Below are 12,350 nucleotides of genomic sequence, written 5' to 3' on the forward strand. Positions count from 1 at the left end.
CAATATATCCAGTGGCCAAGTCAGTGGGTTTGTGCACTATTCTCAATTGTTGAGTAAGGCTAGGCATGGTGGCTCACACCTATAATCCTAGCACTTTGGTAGGCCTAGGCAGGAGGATCCCTTGAGGCTTGGAGTTTGAGGCCAGCCTGAGTAACATAGTAAGACCCCATGGCTTTACAGCAAACTTTTGAAAATTAGCCAGGTGCGGCGGACTGTACCTCTAGTCCCTGCTACTTTGGAGGATGAAGTGGGAGGTTTGCTTGAGCCCAAGTGTTCAAGGCTATAGTGAGATAGGATCAAGCCACTGCAATCCAGCTTGGACAACAGAGTGAGATCCTGTCTCTAATAAATAAATGAATGAATAAATAAATACCGATTGATTCATAAATCCATTCAATGAATGTTTATTACATGCCTACTATGTGCCAATATTATAGCTCCACTACTTTCGAGTTGTGTGTACTACAGCAACGTTCTTTTTTTTTTTAAATTTTATTGCATTTTAGGTTTTGGGGTACATGTGAAGAACATGCAAGATTGTTGCATAGGCACACACGTGGCAGTGTGATCTGCTGCCTTCCTCCCCATCACCCACATCTAGCACTTCTCCCCATGCTATCTCTCCCCAACTTCCCTCCCCCACTGACCCTCACCTATTTCCCCCCAACAGACCCCAGCGTGTAGTGCTCCCCTCCCTGTGTCCATGGGTTCTCATTGTTCAACACCCGCCTAGAGTGAGAACATGTGGTGTTTGATTTTCTGCTCTTGTGTCAGTTTGCTGAGAATGATGGTTTCCAGGTTCATCCATGTCCCTACAAAAGACACGAACCCATCACTTTTTATGGATGCAAAATATTCCATGGTGTATATGTGCCACATTTTCCCTGTCCAGTCTATCATCGATGGGCATTTGGGTTGGTTCCAGGTCTTTGCTATTGTAAACAGTGTACAGCAACGTTCTTTACCTCTCTGAGCTTGGCTTTCTTTATGTGAGAAATATAAACCACAATATCTACTTCCATCATTGTTGTGAAGAGTAAATTCGGTAAGAAGTTTTGTAAAGCAGTGGCACAGCACCTGGGACATATAATAATCTCTCAGTAATTAAATTATTATTCTTTCAAAAATTAATGTGAAAAAGCGTTTGCCCTGAAACAGGGTTCTTTCACACATTTTTTCAAACTGTAGATCTTATTTGGAAAGTGGTAAATCAATTTTTAAACAATTTTTAAAAAGATAATTGACATTTTACAAAATCAACATTTCTGAAAAGGAAACAGTACAGTATAATAAAATAAAGGAAAAGATTTAAATAGAATAATGCAGATAAGTGTGCATCATATATACTAAAACTTTAGTTTCATTTATATAAATACCTACATGTATATGGGTATTGGTTGTATATAAACCATCTTTCTTATTAAGGGATTCAGTCAAAAAAGTTTGGAAGCTTTTAAATAGTATTGAAGAGTGCTATTTTGGTACCTTTAAATGCCCAGAAATAAGAACAGTGTTTGTGTTTGTTATGATGTGGCAGAAATAGCACGCATAAGATTTTTAAATAAATCAATACCAAGCTTGATTGGTGGCTTGGTGGAAGGGGTTAAAACTATTGTCTAAAAAATAAGATATCAAGATTATTGATAAATTTCAATTTTCTATGCTACTTCTGCTCACTGCCATCCTACAAAATCAAAAAGTTATTTGTGATTTTATGGATATACTATAACTTTGAAACATTCTGCACTTGCCTCCTTATAGGTGAGGTAAAATCCAGCAGTCCTCTATTATTTCTGTTATCTGTACTGATGCAGACTAAAGGGAAGAGAGCTGTCAGCAGTCACCTGAAAAACTCGGTGAATAATTGCCATCTTCTCAGGAGAGTCCCTTGCTCTAAAAGCCTTCAACTCCAGATCATCTGCTGTTAGTGTTTCTTGGGCACGTGGGCCTCCTGTCTCTTTTTCCAAATTAAGGGCACTCAACAGAGCTGCCCACTAGGCACTACTGAATGCTCTGAGACTAATCTACACAGTAATGAGAACTGGAATCTGTCACTTACTCTCCCAGGAGGTAACAGTTCACACACTGCCACATCATCCTATTAAAATAACTTATTAGCTGTGTTGCTTGTCTGCTACTATTCATCATGAAGATGTGACCAGAGAGACATGTATTTGAACAACTGATGAAATTTAATTTAAAATTTTCTCCATTTTCTTTTAATGGCTGAATGCATACATGCTGTAAGTAAAGGTAAGCATTTATAGAGTTCACATGTACCTTAAGGAAGTATCAACAAAATTACTGCTTTTCACCAATTAGATGAAACAAAAATAGTTAAGTGAGAATCTATATCTCAGTGAAAATATGAAAGGAAGTGTGTATACCCCATTCCTTGCATTTTTTGTTTACCAGGAAATATTTATGCTTTCACAAGAGGCTTTCATTATAGGTCTAACATATTATGCCATGAAACCATTGACAAATCATTCTTGGAGCTATGGGGAAGATGAATTTATGTGGAATAATCAGGAGTTGGGTGTAATTTTTATCACAAGTCCACCAAATTATATAAATATTTCTTTGCTGTTTATTTTTTTCAGTGTAATGTCTCAGTAAGAGCATGGGCTTTGACCTTATATGGAGGTTAGGCTAAGTCCTGACCCTCTTGTTTGACAATTGTGTGATCTTAGGGGAAATTATTTAGCTTATTAGCCTCATTTATTTTATTTGTAGAAGAGCAGGAGTAAAATAATACCTATCCCATACTTGAGGTTGTAGGGAGGATTAAATGTGCCTAAACAGCGTGTGGCTCATGGTTAAGTCCTCAATAACACCTGTTAATATTAGTACAGTCACCGTCATAATCCAGCCCTCCTCTTCCAAAGAAAAAAATCAGCAAGAAATAGTTTTGCATTTTTAAATTAAAAATTTTGTTTGCTTTTGATGGAGCTATTTGAAAACTGCAACTAAAGAGTGCATCTCAAAATATATTGTAAAGCATCATTAAGACTTGTGATCAGCTGTCGTGCACCCTCATTTTCAACCATCTTCCCTGAAAAGGAGCATTTGTAACATGCAGTGCTATAGCTCTACTGATCATTAGCTTTATAATTTTGAGCAAGTTTCTTTAACTCTCCAAGTTTCATGTTTTTCATCTTTGGAAAAGGAGTGATAATACTTTGTTTCTTATGGTGTTATGAAAATGAAATCAACTTTATAAAACATTTATCAGTGTGTCTAGCATGTGTAAGTACTCAACAAACTGCGACAGTTGTAATCGTTATTATTCATGTTGCTGCAGACCCACTATCTGTGAGGTACAGCTCTGGATCATTTTCTAACAGTTGTTTAGGTGCAAACTATACCCTCTCTGCCCTTCCTGGGTCTCTCGTTTGTCCTCAGAGGCCCACAGTTCCCAGAGGGCTGCCTGGAGTTGGACTGATTACAGAATAGAGCTTTTCAAACTAGATGATGTCGTACTTAAACAGAATTTGTAACTTTGGCCTCATTAGCTCAACCTTTTAGCAAACTACAGAAGTAGGTTGTGCTGATGCCCGGGTTGTTTAATTCCTAGATTATTAATTAGTTAAGTACTGTTCAAACAATTTTTAAAATAAGAGCCAAATTTATATTATTGGTGAATAATATAAGCTACTCGTAGCCTTTCAAATTTATTGGAATTTAAAGAATATTCCAAAAATAATAATCACATAGGCATAGTTATTCCATAACAGGTAGAAGAGATTCTAGATATTTTTTCAGAGTCAATAAATTCTGAACAACTGGCAATGTAAATCTCACCAAAATTCCACTTAAAGAAACTTAAGAAGGAATTCTTTTTTACCCTCTGAACATTGGCATGAGCGTGTCCTGAGGAGTTGTATAGCCCCATGGAGCATGCGAATTGAAGTATTGGGTTTCCATCGCTTTGCTGAAATATGTCTTTCCAGACATGCGTTTGCCACAAATCTCATCGCAGTCTCTAAAATGCGATATATTTTGTTTAAAAGAAAATTCTTAATAATAATCTTGAACATGCATATAAAAAGATATCTTCATTTTTATTTTTCTTGTCTATACTGACACATCCTCAATACTACTACTCACTACTTGAAGAATACGAAAAATCATGATGGGAATATCATAATAATAGCCAATACTTCCCTAGTATTTTCACATTCCTATCACATACTGTACACTTTACATATATTAAGTCATTTAATCCTCACAACAACCTTATGAGGTAAATACTGTTTTTATCTCCATTTTACATTGTGAGAAAGTGAGCCACAGGAGAGTGACTTTCATTTGCTGAAAGTCATGCAGGTAGAAATATATAGAACCAGAAATGAAACATGATAGCTCTTACCCTCAAATAGCATCTGGTCAAAATTGTTATGTGGTAAATGCATTTCATACTTAACATTAAACATCAAACATATAGTACATGATGATGTACACTCCTGTGTTGAAATACAGTACAGTCATGCATCACTTCCTGGCAGGGAAATTTTCTGAGAAATAAGTAGTTATGCAGTTTCATTGTTGTATCATAGGATGTAGTTACGCAAACCTAGACAGTAAAGCCTACTACACACTTAGACTAGATGGCATAGCATATTGCTCCTAGGCTACAAACCTATACAACATGTTACTGTACTGAATATTATAGGCAATTGTAATATAAAGTAAGTATTTGTGCATCTAAACCTATCTAAACATAGAAGAGATATGCAGTAATGATATAGTATAAAAGATTGAAAAAATGATGCAGTTGTATGGGGCAGTTACCATGCATGGAGCTTGCAGGAATGGAAGTTGCTGTGGTGAGTGAGTGGTGAGTGGGAATGTAGGCCTAGGACATTACTGTGTGCTACTTTAGACTTTATAAACACTGTACATGTGCTATTTTAAACTTGCTTAAAAATACTTTTCCTTCTTAAATAAGAAATTAACCTTAGTTACTGCAACTTTTTTACTTTATGAACTTTTAAATTCTTAAACTTTTTTGACTCTTTAGTAATGACATCTTAAAATATAAACACATTGTACTCTATTAAAAATATTTTCTTTATATCCTTATTCTATAAGTTTTTTTTTCTATTACTTGTTTTTTTACTTTTTGTTTGATAAAAACTGAGACACACACAAACACACATTCGGCTAGGCCTACACAGGGTCTGGATCACCCATGTTACCATTTCCACCTCCACATCTTGTCCCACTGGAAGGTCTTCAGGGGCAGTAACAGGAATGAAGCTATGATCTGTTTTGATAACAATGTCTTCTCCTGGAATACCTCTTGAAGGACATGGCTGAGGCTATTTTATGGTTACCTGTTTTTAAAAGCAGAAAGAGTAGACTTGAAAAAAATAAGTACAGTTTATTAAATACGTAAACCAGTGTGACATAGTAATTTATTATCATTATCAAATATTATGTACTGTACCAAATTGTAAGGTCTTGTATTTGCATTTGACTGGTAGTGCAATAGGTTTATTTATATCAGCATCAGGACAAATATGTGAGTAATGTGTTACACTATGATGTTACAAAGACTACAACATCACTGGATGTAGGAATATTTAGTTCCATTGTTATCTCATTAGACTACCATTGCATAAGCTATCTGTCCTTGACTAAAAGGTCGTTATGGTGCATGACTGACTAAGCTATGTTTCTTTCCTGTTTGTGTGGTCTTGGAAAATTTATATGTCTAGTTTAGATAAAACAAGGAAGAGAAAATAGTCTTTTTAATTGCATTATAAATATCAGATTCAAAATTGAATGGGTTATTGCCCTATAAAGGTGAAACAGTGACTAAATGAGGCTTAGGAAAAGCAGTATCTATAGCTATTCTGGAAAAATCTGGTTATAGGGATAAACCTGTTAGAGTTGATCTCCTAACATGCAGCAGGCATGTGGTTTGAGAGGTGACCCTAATACCAGCAGATAATACAACACACATCTATCACAATGTAAGGTCTTTCATATATATTGTTCATAAGTACCTTCACAACAAATTCAAGTTGATTTGATTAAATCAATTATGATCATTCCATTTTTCCTGTCACTATTGTTTGAGGAACTAATACTTAAGCCCATAAGAACTCAATATTCTTCTGGCTGTCATTTGCTCAGGAATATGTGACCTAAGTTGGCCCAATCCAAAACCAATGGAGAAACTTATCCCATGGTTGAAAGGACTTATTTTCACTCCCATTGGAGAGAGAGCTTCAAACAGAAGGAAGTTACCACTGTGGACAACAGAGGAAAGAGGGACTTTCTTGAGCTGTGACTCAATAAGCCCTGGGAGCCACACCACCTTTCACTTCCTTTTGAGGGAAAAAATACATCTTATCATAGTTTAAATTTGTTTTGGTCAGCCTTTCTGTTAATTTGCAACACAGATGCAGCTAGGAAATTTGTCTTCATAGCTCAAAATCTGCAATATAGAGCTGAAAAGCACAACACGAAAACTTCACTATGCAACCACAAATATCAATAATCGAATAGACCAAGCAGAGGAAAGAATTTCAGAGCTTGAAGGCCATCTTGCTGAAATCTTACATGCAGGTAAGATTAGAGAAAAAAGAATGAAAAGGAATGAACAAAACCTCTGAGAACTATGATTATGTAAAAAGACTGAATCTATGAATGATTGGGGTACATGAAGCAGAGATGGAGAATGGAGCCAAGTTGGAAAACATACTTCAGGATATCATCCAGGAGAACTTCCCCAACCTAACAAAAAGGCCAATATTCAAATTCAGAAAATCCAGAGAACCTCAGTAAGATACTTCATGAGAAGATCAACCCCAGAACACACAATTACCAGATTCTCCAAGGTTGAAATGAAGGAAAAAATGTTAAGGGCAGCCAGAGAGAACTGCCAAGTCACAAAGGGAAGCTCATCAGACTAACAGTGGACCTCTCAGTAGAAACCCTGTAAGCCAGAGGAAATTGGTGGCCAATATCAAACATTCTTAAAGAAAAGAATCTCCAACCCAGAATTTTCTATCTGGCCTAACTAAACTTCATAAGCAAAGGAAAAATAAAATCATTTTCAGACAAGAAAATGCTGAGGGAATTCGTCACCACCAGGTCTGCCTTGCAAGAGCTCCTGAAGGAAGCACTAAATATGGAAAGGAAAAACTGTTACCAGACATTGCAAAAACACACTAAAGTACAAAGATATGACACTATGAAGCAATTACATCAAAAAATATGCAAATAACCAGCTAACATCATGATGAAAGGATCAAATTCACATATAGCAATGTAACCTTAAATGTACATGGGCTAAATACCCCAATTAAAAGATACAAAATGGCAAGGAGAATAAAGAGTCAAGATCTACTGGTGTGCTGTATTCAAGAGACCCATCTCATGGGCAAAGACACAATAGGCTCAAATAAAGGGATGTAGGAAAATTTACCAAGCAAATAGAAAGCAGAAAAAAGCAGAGTTTGCAATCCTAGTTTCTGACAAAACAGACTTTAAACCAATTAAGATTTAAAAAGGACAAAGAAGGGCTTTACATAATGGTAAAGGGATCCCTTCAACAAGAAGAGCTAACTGTCTTGAGTATATATGCACCCAATAAAGGAGTACCCAGATTCATAAAACAAGTTCTTAGAGACCTACAAAGAGACTTAGACTCCTACACAATAATAGTGGGGGACTTTAACACACAACTGTCAATATTAGACAGATCATCAAGACAGAAAATTAACAAGGATACTCAGGATTTGAACTCAGCTCTGGATCAAGTAGACCTGATACCTATCCACAGAACTCTCCACCCCAAAACAACAGAATGCACACTCCTCTCAGCACCACATGGCACTTACTCTAAAGTTGATCACGTAAGTGGAAGGAAATCACTGTTCAGCAAATGCAAAGGAACTGAAATCATAACAGTCTCTCAGACAACAATGCAGTCAAATTAGAACTCAAGATTAAGAAACTCTCTGAAAAACACACAACTATGTGGAAATTGAACAACTTGCTCCTGAATGACTTCTGGGTAATTAATGAAAATAAGGTAGAAATCAAGAGATTATTTGAAACAAATGAGAGCAAAGACACAACAACATATCAGAATCTCTGGGACACAGCTAAAGAAGTGTTAAGAGGAAAATTTATAGCACTAATTGCCCACATCAGAAAGCTAGGAAGATCTCAAGTCAACATCCTAACACAGGTAAAAGAACTAGAGAACCAAGAGCAAACAAGCCCCAAAGCTAGGAGAAGACTAGAAGTAACCAAGATCAAAGTGGAACTGAAGGAGATAGAAACTTGAAAAACCCTTCAAAAAATCAGTGAATCCAGGAGTTGGTTTTTTGAAAAAAATAAAATAGATGACTGCTAACTAGACTAATACAGAAGAAAAGAGAGAAGAATCAAATAGACACAATGAAAAATGATAGAGGATATCACCACTGACCCCACAAAAGTACAACCATCACAGAATAGTATAAACACCTCTATGGAAATAAACTAGAAAATCTAGAAGAAATTGATAAATTCCTAGACACATACACTCTCCCAAGCCTGAACCAGGAAGAAATTGAATCCCTAAATAGACCAATAACAAGCTCTGAAGTTGAGGCAATAATAAAGAACCTACCAACTTAAAAAAAGCCCAGGACCAGATGGATTTACAGCTGAATTCTATCAAAAGTGTATCAAAAATATAAAGAAGAGCTGGAAGCTTTTATCATGAAGCTATTCCAAACAACTGAAAAGGAAAGACTCCTTCTTATCTCATTTTATGAGGCCAAAATCATTCTGATACCAAAACCTGGCAGAGATACAACAATAAAGGAAAACTTCAGGCCGATATCCCAGAAGAACATTGATGCAAAAATCCTCAATAAAATACTGGCAAACTGAATCCAGCAGAAGATCAAAAAGCTTATCCACCATAATCAAGTTGGCTTTATCCCCGGGATGCAAAATCTGGTTCAACATCCACAAATCAATAAACACAGTTTATCACATAAACAGAACAAAAGACAAAAACCGCGTGATTATCTTAATGGGCAGGAAATGCCTTGAATAAAATTTAACATCCTTTCATGTTAAAAACTCTCAATAAACCATGTCTTGATGGAACATACCTCAAAACAATAAGAGTCATTTATGACAGACCCACAGCCAATCTTATACTGAATGAGCAAAAGCAGGAAGCATTCCCTTGAAAACTGGCACAAGATAACGATGCCCTCTCTCACCACTCCTATTCAAAATAGTATTGAAAGTTCTGGCCTTTCAAAGAGCTATCAAGTAAGAGAAAGAAATAAAGTATATTCAAATAAGAAGAGAGGAAGTCAAATTGTCTGTTTGCAGATGGCATGATCCTATATCTAGAAAACCCCATCGTCTTGGCCCAAAACCTTCTTAGCTGATACACAACTTCAGCAAAGTCTCAAAATACAAAACCAATTTGCAAAAATCACAAGCATTCCTGTAGGGTACCAACAATAGACAAGCAGAGAGCCAAATCATTAATGAACTTCCATTCACAATTGCTACAAAGAGATTAAAAACCTAGGAATACAGCTAACAGTGAAGTGAAGGATTTCTTCAAGGAGAACTACAAATCACTGCTCAAGGAAATAAGAGAGGACACAAACAAATGGAAAAATGTTCCACGCTCATAGATAAAAAGAATCACTATTGTGAAAATGGTCACACTGCTCAAAGTAATTTATAGATTCAATGCTATTCTCATTTAACTACTGTTGACATTCTTCACAGAATTAGAAAAAATTACTTTAAAATTCATATAGAGAAACAACAACAAAAAAGGCCTTGTATATCCAATATAATCCTAAGCAAAAAGAACAAAGCTGGAGGCATCATGCTACCTGACTTCAAGGTATGCTAGAAACCTACAGTAACCAAAACAGCGTAGTACTGGTACAAAAACAGACACATAGACCAATGTGTCTCAGAGATCTCAGAAATAAGACTGCACACCTACAACCATCTGATCTTTGACAAACCTGGCAAAAACAAGGAATGGGGAAAGGATTCCCCATCTAATAAATGGTGATGAGAGAACTGGCTAGCCATATGCAGGAAATTGAAACATGATCCCTTCTTTGCACCTTACACAAAAATCAACTTAAGGTGGATTAAAGACTTAAATGTAAAACCCAAAGCTATAAAAATCCTAGAAGAAAACCTAGGCAATACCATTTAGGACATAGCAACTGGCAAAGATTTTATGATGAAAAGGTCAAAAACAGTTGCAACAAAAGCAAAAATTGACAAATGGAATCTAATTAAACTAAAGAGCTTCTGCACAGGAAAAGAAACTATCATCAGAGTGAGAAGAAAACCTACACCATGGGAAAAAAATTTTACAACCTATCCATCAAATATCCAAAACCTACTAAGAACTTAAACAAATTTACAAGGAAAAAACCATACAACCCAATTAAAAAGTGGACAAAGGACACCTGTCAAAATAAGACATTTATGCAGCCAAGAAACATATGAAAAAAAGCTCAACATCACGGATAAAGAGAGAAATGCAAATCAACACCACAATAAGATACCATCTCACACCAGTCGGAATGGTGATTATTAAAAAGTCAAGAAACAACAGATGCTGGTGAGGCTGTGGAGAAATAGGAATGCTTTTACACTGTTGGTGGGAGTGTAAATTAGTTCAACCATTGTAGAAGACAGTGTGGTGATCCCTCAAAGACCTAGAACCAGAAATATTATTTGACCCAGCAATCCCATTGCTAGATATATAACCAAAAGAATATAAAGTATTCTATTATAAAAATAGATAAATAGATAAATGCATGCTGGGCTTAATACCTAGGTGATGGGTTGATAGGTGCAGCAAACCACCATGGCACATGTTTACCTATGTAACAAACCTACACGTCCTGCATATGTACCCCAGAACTTAAAATAAAATAAAATTTTAAAAATAAATAAAAACACCTGCCATATAGCCCTCCTGCTTTTAAAGGAGTAATTAGAATCTGTGCATTATGAATCATTGATAATTTAGTTCAGACATATGAACTAACCCAGAATAACATCCACATTTATTCAGCACATAAGTTAGCACACATCTATCACAATGTGGCGTCTTTCATATACATTGTTCATATGTATGTTCACAACAAGTTCAGGGATAGGGATATCATTATCCACATATTTTAAATTAAATATTTCCTGAAGTCACACTGCTACTTGTTGAAAAATTCCCATTTGAGCTCCAGTCTTTGGGATCCAGTGTCTGGTGTTATTACTCTGGCACTTTGATTTAGATGATTCAGGGCAGGCAGCATAGGAATGCATGGAGAACTCTACACTATTTCAATTGGAGGCCAACTGAAATATGGAACAAAATAAAAAGGGCTTGTATAGCCAAGAAAATCTTAAGCAAAAAGAACAAAGCTGGAGGCATCATGCTACCTGACTTCAAGCTATAATACAAACCTATATATTATACAAGCTTATATATTATACTCTATCACATTTTCCTGCTTATTTTATCTTGTGAGAAAACACCAAAATCATCATATGTATAATATTCTTTAATTCTATGTAAGTTGAAATACAAATATCTGTTCTGGTATAGCTAATATTTATATTTCTTAAGTTTCTTTCCAGTTCAATCATATTATATATACCTATATGTGTGTGTGTGTGTGTGTGTTTCTGTTTATTGTCATTTTCTTTATTGTCACACAATCCTTGAATTTGCTGTTTTACAACATTCTAATGCAGCCCTAAATAAAAAACATTTGTTACTCATTCTAGGGCTGCATGCTGAATTAGGTTTGGATAACAAAGCAAGTAGAGATGACTATCACATATGAGAGTGAAGCAATCCAAAGCAACAATGTCGCTATGGAACTTGTTGCTTTTAAAAGCCTGAAGTTCTTCAGAGAGTGCTACTGCAGATTTTCTTGATTCTTACAAAACAATTGGTGTGGAAATGTAAACACTCAAGTCACCAAAAAATCTTTCCTCTGTTTTCCCCATCCAGTGCTTCCTACTGAATATGTTTCTTTTGAAGCCAAGATAACTTGCTTTGTTGCTGTTTCAGAAAATAGTGTGAAATGAATTTTTATCATCACCATGAAGTGGAGTTCAAGCCCAAGCCTGCCACACAAATTGTTCGTCTAGAGTTGTTGTAAGCCCAGAAATGGGTCATGCGTCTCAATAAATGCAGACACTGTGGGAAGTGGAAAAGTTTAGACTTTGACCAGTCATATTAGCAATGACTTAACTTCTAGGAGCTCAGTACCAAGTAAGAGACAAGCAAGGCTGCCCAAAGTGTGTTCTGCTGGATAGAAACACCAATG

At 35.9% G+C, this 12,350-nt stretch overlaps 1 long non-coding RNA gene across 1 annotated transcript; it reads left to right on the forward strand.

Annotated features, from left to right (window-relative positions):
* The first annotated feature begins 4,619 nt into the window (after positions 1–4,619).
* On the forward strand, positions 4,620–7,465 carry LOC108288855. Its single transcript, XR_001818872.2, has 2 exons — positions 4,620–4,691; positions 6,145–7,465. It is a non-coding gene; the product is annotated as an uncharacterized LOC108288855 (long non-coding RNA).
* The last annotated feature ends 4,885 nt before the right edge of the window (positions 7,466–12,350 follow it).

This window comes from Cebus imitator, unplaced genomic scaffold (assembly GCF_001604975.1).
Source record: "Cebus imitator isolate Cc_AM_T3 unplaced genomic scaffold, Cebus_imitator-1.0 Scaffold16, whole genome shotgun sequence".
NCBI classification, from domain to species: domain Eukaryota; kingdom Metazoa; phylum Chordata; class Mammalia; order Primates; family Cebidae; genus Cebus; species Cebus imitator.